The following is an 11,969-nucleotide window of genomic DNA, read 5'->3' on the forward strand; positions in this document are numbered from 1 at the left end:
CTAGCAGATGGTCTCCAGCTCAGGAAAAAAGGCTGCCCCGGGCTTTGTCACTTTGTTGAGAGGCAGCTGTATGTTTGTTCACCCTTCCTGTCTGGTGAAGGAGGGAAGGAAGGAGCAACTGTTCATTTTTCCTTCCAATTGCACCCAAAGCTATAACACTCAGGGCTTTCTCCCAGAGTGACTCAATTTCAGGTGTCAAACACATTTATCTAATGCTGTCTATTAATTTTAATGAGTTAGACAAACGATGATGGAGAGACACATAATTCTCTAATCAACAAAACTGATTAAAAATTTAATAGTCTAGACTATTAAGTAGGTGTTTGTCACATAGCAGCTAAAGTGAGCTGGGGGCACCAATGCTGTTTGATATAATGCTGGAGCAGAAATACCTGGTTTTGATGCCTTTTAGTTGGGCCACTTAGCTGTGTAGACTTGAGTGATTTTCTTGACTTCTCCGAGCCTTGATGTCTGTATCTGCAAAATGGAAATAATATTACTTGCCTTTTAAGCTTGTTATAAAGATTAAATAAAACATTATACAAAAGCATCTAACACAGTATCTGGCACCTATTAGGTATTCAGTAAATAATAACTCATGCATAATTCCACCTACAGACAGCACTTTGCATATCTCAATTTAATCTTTACAAGAACTCCATGAGGCAGGTAGTGTTAAGATCTGCATTTTACAGATGAGGAAACTAAGGCAAAAAGAAGTTAAAGAAGCTTGTCCAAGGTGCGGGGGTGGGGAGGGGCAGAGAGAGAGAGAGAGAATCTTAAGCAGGCTCCACACCCAGCATGGAGCCTGATGCAGGGCTCAATCCCAAGACCCCAAGATCATGACCTGAGCCGAAATCAAGAGTTGGACACTTAACCAACTGAGTCCCCCACATGCCCCCCCTTTGCACTTTTAAAACATGTTTTCTTTCTAACCACCCTGCCCACGACTACAAAATGCAAATTTTCAGGCCTTTTCAGGACACGAAAAAGCAGATGCTTGTCACAGGGGCATCAAGGACTTGGGTTACTCTGGCTACCTCTTTCCCCTCCTCCATCTCAGTTTCAGGCAGCCACCTTGCAAAACAACTATTAGTCACAAAAAATACAGGATCAGAATGTGTGGATGGATCCATTCAGACTCTTCACTGCTAGAGACATCTTTATAGATACAGAATACATTATAGTAAAAAGTGGGACCCCTTCCTGACCCCCACCTCTGCTTATAAAAGGGTCAGAAAAATCTACTCTGCTCACATCGTCTTTTGGTTCCCTTGGGGTTTTTTTTGTTTTTGTGCCTGCCCTTCTATCATAACTTTTGTTTAGGGGATTTGGCATTTGTCTTTGATTTATGAAACACTGAAGAAAACTCTGGCACTTATTTCAGGGTTACTTAATAACTATTAGAATCAAGTGGAGTTAAAACAGCATTTAGGAACTCAAAAGGTAAAGCACAACATCTGGCTATCCCTGCCTATTTCCAAAATAATATCTCATGAAAACTTGCTCTCTCATAAAATGTCATTATAGCAAATTATCCCAATAAAGATCCACTCTGGGGAGGGAGCTGAAACAAGGCATGCCAAATTTTGGCATGGTTGGATCTTTATCAGGCAACTATACACTTCTAACATTTTATTGTGAAAATAATCCCACAGCCCCCAATTTAATGGTATAAAATAATAACAAACACACAGTCCTCATAACAACTGGTTAATGTCTAAGCATGTTGAGTGTTGCATAGAAAAGAAAGTGGATCTAATGGAAAATTCTGATTAATGCCAACTTTGAGTCTAATAAGGTTCCTTTGCTAGCTGCCTAAGTTATTAAAACTTAAACTTAACCTATGAACCTTTGGCTTTGGAAAAAACACTCCTATGAGGACATTTTAAAAATACTGACTCTCTGTTGCTGCTTTTTGAAGTCTTTTACTTCCCCAAAGTCTTGGTTTTCTAGCCTGTGCTGTGGTGGCCATTTGTCCTAACTCCCTGTTGGCTCTTGAAGCTGTTATATGGTATGCCTTCTCTTCACCATTATGATGAGACTGGATTTTACTTTTTCTTTTTCGAGACTGGATTTTCTAAGGTCTCAAACCCATCTGCTCTGAAATGGCCTAATGGATGATATGGGGAATGACTCCATTGCTTCAAAATGCTTTAAAAAGTATCACCCTTGTAGGATCCAGCAGAACTCTTAAGGATCATATCTTACTGTTGGCCAATAACTATGAAGTAAACAAGAGAAACACAAAGCTCTGTGAAAGTAAAGAAAGAAGTTAAAGTAAGCACAGATTTAAATTTTTAAAATCCGTATGTGTCATTGATCTCATACCAAAATGAATTGCCATAAATTCTTTTAGGAATGGAAGAGAATATACTTTTACTTTTAAATCATGTTCGTGGATGTTTCAAAGAACTTCTTCCCAGTTGGGAATCAAGAAGAACCTTTTCTCTTGTATCCTTAGAGCACAAAAACTATCCTCTCTCTGTATAAGATCCTAACTTTCAATGACATGGTGGGGTGGGGTGTGGGGGAGACCACGACAAAATAAGATCTAAGTGGTCCAACGGGCATGTCTGAACTGAACCCTTCTTATTAGGGAGCATCACTGGGAGTCAACAAGATTTACTTACATCTTGGAAGAAACTCAATATTTCTCCTGCTCTATGCAGGAAAATAAATCCTCTGAGCAAGGTCCTGGGCGATTGCCTACGAATAAAATATACTCTTCACTACACGAAGTCAATGCCGTGTACTTTAGGTGCCTTTTAAAGGACTCCCTGGTTCTTGGCACTGCTCTGGATCACTCAGACTACAGTGTAAGTGTTGGGAAAACAGTCTTTGGTGTTAGTTAGATAAGGGTTCAGCCCCATTTCAGACATTGCTAACGGTGTGGGTTGGGCAAGTCTCTTCCTATCAGCAAGCTCAGTGTCCCCCTCTGTATGGTCGGGGTGATAGTATTACACCTACAAACCTCACAGGATGCCTGTGTCAGCTCCATGAGAAACTGTATGAGGGTGTCTCACACAGTGTCCAGAGGAAACACACAAAAAAACCCAATTCTCCTCCCGATACTCTTTCATCTGAACAAGTGAGGTGATAGTGTGTTTGGAGAACTGGTGAAATGATATTAGTTAACAAAAGGGTTAAATTGGCATTATTAATGCCCATGCCAATATTTGCTAAGCCACTCAACAGCAGTATTACCTTTTCTTGCCAAATTTACAACAGAGGCAAACGCCAGGCCGAGGCTGAGTGCCTGTTCCTGAACCCACTATAGGCTAGACATGTTCAAAACCATGTTCCCATCTGCCTCTGCTTCTGTCTCCCACCCTGTCTGAGCAGAGTTGGGGAAACAGGTTCGAGTTCTATGATCCATCTGCTTCGTCTTTCAGCTAACCTGCTTGGGGGCCGTGCTGAGTCGCCAGAGCCTTCCTCTTCACTTCCAAGTTCTCATCCCTGGGGACTGGAGGGAGTGTCAGTTTGGGATCCATGAGGAGGAACCTGGTGGGACAGAGCTGCAGGAACTGGAGACTGGTGGTCCTGCCTCAGAACCTCTGGCGTGCTCGTCGTGTGCCGCATACTGGGCACAAGGCTTTACTGACATATCTCAAGTCATCCCCCTACAAACCCTATGAGGAAGATGGGATCAGTCCCTCCTGGCTCAGAAAGCTAGAGCAAAAAAAAATTTTTTTTACTGTCACATAGCAAGTAAATGGCAAAACTGGGCTCAAATCTACATTGGCCAATTCTAGGAGTCAGCACTCTTATGAACGCAACAACTGGAGAAATCTAGAAGTACCATGTGAAAGATTTTCTTAGGTTTTCCCTCGCTATGCTCTTGGCTGCAGTCTCAGTGTATATCTATCAAAGCATGAACGCAACAACTGGAGAAATCTAGAAGTACCATGTGAAAGATTTTCTTAGGTTTTCCCTTGCTATGCTCTTGGCTGCAGTCTCAGTGTATATCTATCAAAGTACTCTGCATTCTGTATTTTTATTATTTGTTCATACTTTGTCTCAAAAAACCGTCTTTTTGATCTTTGTACAACCAGAATCTAGGCACAATACCAGAGTTCTTTGGACAGCTTTATACAAATAATGTCTTTTCTATGGGTTGAAGAGAAGCAAACTGGAAGACAAAATCATGCAGCCCCATTGCTGTCCCCCTGATGTTCTGAGAGAGTAACATTCAAAGATACTGTCTAGAAAAGACAACTGGAAAAGAAATCTCCCAGGGCCTGAATTCCTGGGTTATGTTCTGGGCAACTTTTAGCATCAGCTCAGTGGAAGAAGAGAAATATACCAAAGTGTCAGCCATGGTCATCTCTTTGATAATAAGTGTGTTTCATGACCAATGAAGATAAGCATATATAAAAGTAAAAATTTTAAAATTAAGTTATTGATTAGGGCTCCCATCATTTTCTGCTCATTCCATCCTAATTAGTGGAAGAGCTTGAAAATTCCATCAACATTTCCTAAGTTGTCTCCACAATTGATATGAAGTGGGAATTTGATAAAGTTTTCTGAGTAACTGGAAGATAGAGGCAAATTATGTCTTCTAGGAAATAAATAGTCTAGGTTTGGGAGCCTGAGCTGTCTAGAGAGCAAAGTCTATGTCGGTTATGGCCTCATAGCCACATCACACTCAACACTCGCACACACACACACCCTTTTTTCCTATGAGCAATACTGTATAACATAGTATGTATATATAGTAATTACTATTATTTATAGTAATATCACTATAAGAGTAATACAGTAATATATGGTAACATAGCAATAGTGCTATAGAGTAACATCTGTTCATGGTAGAAGTTTTGAAAAATACAGGAGATAAAGGGAAAAAACTATCTAGATTTTCACTCTCCCGAGGAAGACACTGTATCAATTGGGGAATTTCCTTCCAGTTTTAGCATATATATATATTACAACCAAATATGGATTGTACTGTAGACGTTGCCTACAGACAGACTACACAATGTTTAAAGATTTTATTCATTCATTTATCAGAGAGAGAGAGAGAGAGGAAGCAAGCCCAAGCAGAGGGAGAAGCAGGCAGAGGGGGAAGTAGGCTCCCTGCTGAGCAAGGAGCTCGATGCGGGACTCGATCCCAGGACTCTGGGATTGTGACCCGAACTGAAGGCAGATGCTTAACCAAGTGAGCTACCCAGGCATCTCAAGACTACACAATAGTTAAAGGGTGCCGCCCTGGGTGTCCAGAGCTCTTTAGTAGACATGATACAGATGGGGTGCAGTACTCACTGGCAAGCTCCAACTTCGGGAGTTTGGACAAAGGGAAGGGAAAGCTCAAGTGATCCAGTCAAGGGCCTTAATTCCAGCCTGAACAAGAACTTTCCCAGGTGACTTCACAGCAGTGGTGTAACTCCAGCTCCCTGACAATGATCTCTGGCAGCTGCCAGAAAGGACAAGAGCTGACCCAACAAAGTATAGAGATTCCAGGGAATATATAATGACAAACATTTTAGCTAATACCAGTCCACTGGAAAATCAGATTCCTTCCTGACAGATACTCAAATGAAGCCTACAGTGCTCTTCAGAGAGACACAGTCTCTCAGCACAGAGGGCTGTATTGAGGAAGATGAAATGTCGTGGGGTTTGGAACTTACCTATAAAATGCACACTGTTGACAATGGTTTCTCCCCTCACTTTAAAGAAGTAAATTTGTACAAAGAAGGGGCCGGACTAGTTTATTAAGTGCAAGATTGAGAGCCAGAAGCTCAGATCAGACCTCTACTGCTGACTTAGTATGCCCTCCTCATACGGTCATTTTTCAATCTCTTTTCCAGAAAAGCTGTCAGGGCTGACAAAGTGATCACTTGTGGGTGGCTTTTCTCCGGGAGAGTAAAGTTTTGGGGTTCAGTCTCTTATTGCTTGAGTTCCTCAAGGCTATTTCCAGATAGTATGTGGTTTTGCACTAACACAAGATGAAGTTCGTGGCTGAGCGCTATGGAGGTGGTTTTGGCCAAGGCATCAGTCATAAGACTGTTAAGGCTCAGCTTGGCAATGCTCAGCTTTCTAGAACCTTTCTCTGAGAAATGTGTACTTAGTGCTATCTCAGGGAAGCTTGTGTAAACAAAAAGGCCTTTGTAGCACCGGCCCCAAAGCAGTTCCTATAAGTAAAGGAGAGGAAGACTCTGCAGTCCCACCATCTCCTGGACACTCGCCAGCGGAGACCTCAGACCCTCCTTTCCCAAGTAAGGCTTAAAGCAATGTCCACAAAGGAGCAAAGGAAAACATCTGCTCTGAGCCAGCATTCAGTCTGTTACAGATGATGAAAAATGTGCTTGAGGTTTGGAGTTGGGGAAATGTGTTTCTGTTCACTCAGCTCCCATTATAACCACATCTGTTATCAGTAGGGCAGGCTGTGTCCGTATTAATAGGCACCACTCTCTGAAGCCTGCAGTTCTCCTCTGTCGTGTTATGGCTGAAAGAATTAAACAGGGAGGGCTGAGAAAACCCAACTTGCCAAATGCTGGTGATATTGCCCCTTGGATTCTTCTGGAAGGCCTTAAGTCGGGGCCTAGCTTGATTTATATGCTCATCATTGAAGAACCTAATCTAAAAGTGAATCGGAATAAAAAGCTGTCCAGTCTTTTGTTCCTGGCTTCTCAGACATGCCACCAGGTTTGATCAGTTCAAAACGACCCACTTTTCCACCTTCTTTCTCCACAGATGGGCTTATATTTCCTTGGACATTCCCTCAACTAGCATTCTATGGCTAAATGGTTTACAATAATAGGATTGTCCAGTGCTAGAGTGGGACATGACCTCGGGGATCCCCCAGACTAGAGGCTCTCTGAAACTCCACTCATGGCAGGAGGTGACTCCGAGATCACCAGGGGAGGAACATGAGAAGAAACCAAGAATACACCTCTGACATACAACACACACACACATACACACAACGCACACACACACACACACGCACCTGCATGCACGCACACACACACACCTCCACTTAAAGCCATCCCTCAACACTTCACTGGAACAAAGGGTGATGTGGCTAAATAAAGTTTGAAACCCTCAGTACATTTTACCCCCTAATTTTACTGGTTGAGAAATAAATTCCCAGAGAGGTTAGTTGACCTACCTAGAATGCTTGGTTACTTTGTGACAAAGCCAAGATTAGAACCAAGCCTTATTACAAGCTTTCACCCATCCATCCATCCATTCATTCATTCGCAAATGTTTCCTGTCCCAATAATTATACTCATTGCTATATCCAAAAAGACTTATTTAACAATTTAAATCTATAATATTTATTTGAAAAAGTTTTCTGTGAATTTGAGCATCAGGTTACATAATAACTTATCTTGCAGTGACTTCGTTAAAGGCCTTTCCTCATTAAATATCACATTTCTTCTGATTGCACTGAGGAATTTGTGGTAAAGTCATATTACCATTTAAAGTATGTGGAATATATTAACATTTGCAAATTCCATTAAAAGCATCTTTATAGTTTGTGTTAGTGGGGTCATAGTTGGAACATACTTAACTGTATAATACCGCTCTGTATTAAGTTTCTTTCAATGATGGCAACATTTTCAAAGTGAAGCATTTTTTATGAATATGCTTTGTATAGTCATGACAGGCTGTGTATAGCTCTTTCAGTACACTAACCACGTTATTTTATAACCATCTACTCATGTATCTGCTTCTCCCAACAGACGATGAGCTGCTTGAGGGCCATGATGGTCTCACTTACCTCTGTATCCCCAGAACTCAGAACAGGTTCTCAATAAATGTTGGGGGTGGGGGTTGAATCATGTACAACACCTCTCTACACATTTTTTCTTTTTTTAAAAAAAGATTTTATTTATTTTTTGGACAGAGAGAGAGAGACACAGTGAGAGAGGGAACACAAGCAGGGGGAGTGGGAGAAGGAGAAGCAGGCCTCCCACTGAGCAGGGAGCCCGATGCAGGGATTGATTCCAGGACCCTGGGATCGTGACCTGAGCTGAAGGCAGATGCTTAACGACTGAGCCACCCAGGTGCCCCTGACAAGGAAAACTATGAAAGTTGAAACCAATCCTCTTAAAGTAACAGTACAGTATCACTGGTCTTGAACAGAAGAGTCTTATGATTAGCTTTTTTAGGCTGAGACCAACCTGGGGCGCCTGGGTGGCTCAGTTGGTTAAGCATCTAACCCTTGTTTTCGGCTCAGGTCATGATCTCAGAGTCCTGGGATTAAGCCCCTCACTGGGTGCTCAGTGTGGAGTCTGCTTGTCCCTCTCCCTCTGCTCCTCCCCTTACTCTCTCTCTCCAATAAAAATAAATAAATCTTAAAAAATAAAAACAAAAATAGATTACGACCAATCTTCTGAATGAAATTTGTTTAAGTTTTGAGGGGAGATAGAAGAAAATGCAAGGGGGTTCTCCACTATCTTTTCTCTTTCCTCTAAGTATTTTGACTGCAAAAAAGAAAATCTAGCAGTCTATTCTCTTCTTTCAATGCTTGTCTTCTCTAGGGAAACTATGATACATACGGAAACTTAGAATGGACATTTTCAAGGATGCATAGAAGTTGAGATAACAGAATAATGGACCTTCTGTACCATCAAGCAAATTCAATATCAACATTTTACAACTCTCATTTCAACTATCCCATATCCACTATTTATTTTATTTTTATTTTTATTTTTTTAAGATTTTATTTATTTATCTGACAGAGAGACAGCCAGCGAGAGAGAGGGAACACAGCAGGCGGAGTGGGAGAGAAAGAAGCAGGCTTGCAGCAGAGAAGCCTGATGTGGGGCTCGATCCCAGAACACTGGGATCACGCCCTGAGCTGAAGGCAGACGCTTAACGACTGAGCCACCCAGGCGCCCCCACATCCACTATTTAAAACTTTGTTAAATTAACATGATAGGATATTAAAACTACAACTATGTGAATTATGACCATATTGCAATGTTTATATGAAATAACATTTAATTATAACCACCCAAGTAACAAGTAGACATTGACCATAACTATATAAAATGATAAATTTAACAAAGGTAGGAAGAAATCCTGGAATGTTACAGATTGTTCATGTTTGGTATCTTTGTTCAAAGTCTTACTTTAAAATGTCTCTTGTAAAAGCATTCTAATGTTTCATCCTCATTATAATATGAAAAGTTTTCCAATTGTCTGTGGCTCCAAGATTTCTATTTGCCCCTAATGGCCATTCTCTCTTTCTTACTAATAGAACTGCCAATCTTCACCTGGGGAAAAGGCCACCTGGAATAAGGACTGCATTTCCCTGCTCCTTTATTGATAGATGTGGACATGTGATTAAGTTCTGGCCAATGGGATGTAAGTGAAGGTGTCATATATAAATTTAAGATGTCCTTAAATGCTCTTTGTCCCTTCTACCTACCTGTTGGCCGTAATGCAGATATGATGGCTGGCACTTAAGCAGCCATCTTGGATCATGAGGTACACTTACCAAGAATAGAAGGGCAGTGAGAGGGCTTGATCCCTGATGCCTTTATGAAGATATCAGTACTGGGCTACCTCCTCCAGACTTCTTTCATATGAAAGAGAAATAAACTTCTATTTTATTTCTTAGGCTTTTAGTCTTTAAACTTTTTTATTTAAAGAAAAATACTGGTTAATACACTTATTGGTGGTTAATTTCCTCATTTAGTTCTGCACATAGAACCTTTGTTGTAGGAATTCCTAGTCTCCCATATTTGATTTTCAAAAGAAACAATCCTTTAAACCGTACCATTAAAAAATACTTAACAAATCTGAGGCAGTCTCTTAAAAAGTAAACTTAGGTTAAGGATTAACAGCATCCTAAAGCATTTGTTCTTGCAAACAGATACACAGAAAAGCCTTCTGTAGATCATGTCTTTCTGGGTCATTTGACATCCTGAAAAACCTTTTCTGTTAGTAGCATTATGTGAAAATATAGTTGCCCTTCCAAGATTCAGCCAGAGTCCTTGGATTAATCTGCTTGGGCTGCCACAAAAACATACCACAGTCAGGGTGGCTTAAAGAGCAGACGTTCCCCCCCACCCACACACACAGTTGTAAAGTCTAGAAGTCCATGATCAAGGTGTCAGAAAATTTAGTTTCTGGAGAGAGCTCTCTTCCTGGCTTTATAAACAGTCGCCTTTTTGCTGTATGCTGGGGGCAGAGGGAGTGTGGGTGGGAGGAAGCTCTCTGGTGTCTCTTCTTAAAAGGACAGTAATCCTATCAGATTAGGGCCCCATCCTATGATCTCATTTAAGATTCATTACTTCTTCAGAGGCCCATCTCCAAATACAGCCACATGGGGGTCGGATTTTAACATACGAATTTGGGGTGGGGGAGAGAAGGATACAAACATTCTGTCCAGAATACTGTTTTTCTTTTAGGTTTATTTGAGAGAGAGCGAGAGAACAAGCGAGCGTGGGTGCAAGAGTGGAGCAGAGGGAAAGAGAGAATCTCAAGCTGACTTTGCACCCAGCACAGAGCCCAATGCAGGGCTCCATCCCATGATCACGACCTAAGCTGAAATCAAGAGTTTAATCAGCTGTGCCGCCCAGGAGCCCCTGTCCAGAACATTCTTTTTTTTTTTTTTTTAAGATTTTATTTATTTATTTGACAGAGATAGAGACAGCCAGCAAGAGAGGGAACGCAAGCAGGGGGAGTGGGGAGAGGAAGAAGCAGGCTCATAGCAGAGGAGCCTGATGTGGGGCTCGATTCCAGAACGCCGGGATCACGCCCTGAGCCGAAGGCAGATGCTTAACCGCTGTGCCACCCAGGTGCCCCTGTCCAGAACATTTTTAAACTGTCTCAGGTGTTGCCTCAATCAAGGCAAACTGGGGAACAGCTAGAAGCCAGGAAGAGGAGCGAGAGAGTGAAGCCACACAGATCTCGAAGCGGATGGGGCAGCAGCTTGCTGGCACTGCCCTGGGCTTGCCCACATTCCCTCCTTCCAGGCCTTCACAGGCTGCTGCAGAAGATGAAGACCACCACCCAGTGCTCGCTCTGATTTCACGTGGGGGTGGGTGTGCATCATCTGCCTTCCAGGGTCCTTTTCCCCTTCACCAGCCACAGCTCGCTCTCTGCCTGTGCCCTCTGCGTGGATGTGCTCCTCCCAGTCCAGCGGGAGAACTGGCCCCAGCCCGCACCCATCAGCGTATCTCATTTCCTTGACCACAAAGATGGGCTTCGTAGTGGACACGTGACCTAATCTGACCTCATTGGAATGAATCTTAGTCATCTAGGGGGAGCCTTTGGAAAAACAACGTTTCTCTTTTTGTCAACTCAGAATAAGAATATGAGGCTGGAAGACAGCAGCTGTCTTGTCAGCACAAGGACATACACTTACCTGAGAATACAGGCACGGTCTTGGGGACTTCCGGCCCCAGCTTGTGCTGAAGGCAGGCCAGCCTCTAGACTTCTCAGCTAGCTAAGCCAATACGTTCCAGTTTGCCGCTCTTGCTGGAAGACTTGTGGCGAGGGCTGCCAGATAAAGTACAGGACATCCACTTCACCTTGGAAGTCAAATAAACAAGACAATTTTTTATTATAAACAGATTCTGAATGTTGCAAAGGACATATTTATACTAAAAAATTATTTGTTGCTTATCTAAAACTGACATTTAATTAGATGCTCTGGGTTTTTTTTTTTTTTTAATTTGCTAAATCCGGTAACCCTACTTATAACCAAAATCTATTAGTGATGAATGGTCACACACAGTGTTTGTGAGGGGATCTGAAACTTGTTTTGGTGAACGGAGGATAGGCGTCCCTTCCTGGGTCTAGATGTTACAGAATGACGAAGTGGGAGGATGTTGTTACCAGCATTGTTTTCAAAATAAACTATCCTGCGTTGGTGTTAACAGTGCTGACATGCGTGGGTTAGTGGGAAGCAGACAGGGTCTGACGTGAGCCAAGGATTAGCAGCCAACAGGAAAGCCCAGGCCTGGACGTACACAGGAATAAAGATCAAGGTGAAATGCAGTCGA

General features: G+C 42.2%; 1 long non-coding RNA gene across 1 annotated transcript; it reads right to left on the bottom strand.

Moving 5' to 3' along the window:
* Nucleotides 1–397: 397 nt before the first annotated feature.
* On the bottom strand, nt 398–11,489 carry LOC105241988. Its single transcript, XR_002144684.2, has 3 exons — nt 11,330–11,489; nt 9,455–9,535; nt 398–477 (listed from the first exon to the last, which is right to left on the bottom strand). It is a non-coding gene; the product is annotated as an uncharacterized LOC105241988 (long non-coding RNA).
* Between the last annotated feature and the right edge of the window lie 480 nt (nt 11,490–11,969).

Source organism: Ailuropoda melanoleuca, chromosome 9, assembly GCF_002007445.2.
Source record: "Ailuropoda melanoleuca isolate Jingjing chromosome 9, ASM200744v2, whole genome shotgun sequence".
NCBI classification, from domain to species: domain Eukaryota; kingdom Metazoa; phylum Chordata; class Mammalia; order Carnivora; family Ursidae; genus Ailuropoda; species Ailuropoda melanoleuca.